We start from the raw sequence: 2261 nt of genomic DNA on the forward strand, positions 1-2261 counted from the left end.
GGGACACCAGTGTCACGTACATTCCTGATTTTCATTTTGTCCTTAAGTTCCTGGAGATGTTGCTTGTATTTTTCAATTCTTTTCTCTATCTGTTCTTTTGTGTGTAGGCTTTCAGGTGCTTTGTTCTCCAGTTCCTGAGGGTCTTCTTCTGCCTCTTGAGATCTGCTGTTGTATGTTTCCATTGTGTCTTTCATCTCTTGTGTGGTGCCTTTCATTTCCATAAATTCTGCCAGTTGTTTTTTCCAACTTCTGATTTCTACCTTGTGTACACCCAGTTTTTTCATTATACACTTCATCTCTTTTGCCTTATCTTCCCTAAATGCTTTGAATTGATTTCGTATCAGTTGTTTAAATTTCTGTATCTAAGTTGAAGTGTAAATTTATTCCTTTGACTGGGCCATAACTTTGTTTTTCTTAGTGTAGGTTGTAGTTTTCTGTTGTCTAGGCATCTGGTTTCCTTGGTTACCCCAATCAGGTTTTCCCAGACCAGAACTGGCTCAAGTCTTAGAAGGCGGCAATAGTATCATGTCTCCCTAAGGGTGTGTCCTAGAAGATTAGTGGACCCTGTGAGGCCTCAAGTCACTGTTCTTTTCCCCACAGCAGGTGGTGCCTGTCAGCCTGTAGCTCCAGACTGGTGTAAGGAGGTGTGGCCCGTGGTGGTTTTCCCTCAGGCCCTGGGGTCTGGTTCTGAATGGAGGATGGGTAGTAGAGCTGGGCCCCAACTCTTTCCTCTTATGGAAGGTACCTCCCCTAGGGAGAGGTCATTAGCATTTGAATAGACTCTTCCTGTGCTATCTCCACCCTTGTCTGGGTCAGACCGCTCAGAACTGAAAATGGCTGAGGCTTTTGCCACTGAGTGGAAAAAGGGACAGAAAGCCCCCTTCAGGGCCAGTCCGTGGCCACCCTCCAGCTCTCCAAGGCCAGTCATCACCAAAAGCCTCTGTCTGCTTGTTGAGGATTCATATCTTGTATTGAGCAGTCCATGCAGTTGGAGCTCAGCAGAGGTATATTCACTTTCTGGGAGAGTGCTGCTCTCAGCACTGCGAGACTTTGCAGTTCAGGCCTGGGAAGGAAGGGGCTCCCAGCTTGAATCTGCAGTTTTTACTTACATATTTTATGCTGCGATCTCAGGCATTCCTCCCAATTCATGTTGGTGTATGATGAGTGGACAGTCACATTTGTTCCCCCATAGTTATTCCAGATTATTTACTTGTTGTTCCTGGTTGTTTATTAGTTGTTCCAGGGGGACAACTAGCTTCCACTCTTCTCTATGTCGTCATCTTCTTCTGTCTGTAATCCTGTAATTTTAAGTATACTCACAGAGTTGTGCAACCATCACCACTAAATTTCATAACATTTTCATCACCCCTAATAGAAATCTCATACCCATTAGTTGTAACTGTCCATTCCTCTATACCCAACTCTAGGCAACCATTAATTTACTTTCTGACTCTATGGATTTGGCCTAATCTGGACGTTTCATGTAAGTGGAATTATACAATATGTGACCCTTTATGTCTGGTCCCTATCACTTAGCATCATATTTTCCAAGTTCTTCCATGTTGTAGAATGTATTGATACTTTGTTCTTTAATGACAAATAATATTCCATTGGCTGGATATACCCCTTTGTTTATCCATTCATCTGTTGATGGACATTTGGGTTATTTCCACCTTTTAGCTATTATGAATAATGCTGCTATGGACATTCTGGTCCAAGTTTTTGTGTAGACACATGTTGTCACTTCTCTTGGGTATATACTTAGGAGTAGAATTCCTGGCTTTTATGGTAACTAACACTTAACATAGTGAAGAACAGCCAAACTTTTTTAAAGCGACTAAATCATTTTACAATTCCTCAAGCAATGCATGAAGGTTCAGTTTCTACTCTTCCTCACCAACACTTGTTATTCTCTCTCTTTTTTATGATAGCCATCCTAGTGGGTATGAAGTGATATCTCATTGTGGTTTTGATTTGTGTTTCCCTAATGACTAAATGTTGCACATCTTTTCATTATGGCTAATTATATATTTTCTTTGGAGAAATATCTATTCATAAACTTTGTCCATTTTTTTAAACTGTGGTAACACATATATAAATAAAATTAGCCAATTTTTTCATTATTTTTAAGTGTACAATTCATTGGCATTAATTACACTTACAATATTGTGCTACCATCAATACCATCTATTACTAAAACTTTTTCATCACCCAGAAACATTTAGCGTAATGTTTTCAAGATCCATCCCTGTTGTACCATG

The sequence above is a fragment of the Choloepus didactylus genome, chromosome 15 (genome assembly GCF_015220235.1).
Source record: "Choloepus didactylus isolate mChoDid1 chromosome 15, mChoDid1.pri, whole genome shotgun sequence".
Lineage (NCBI taxonomy): Eukaryota > Metazoa > Chordata > Mammalia > Pilosa > Megalonychidae > Choloepus > Choloepus didactylus.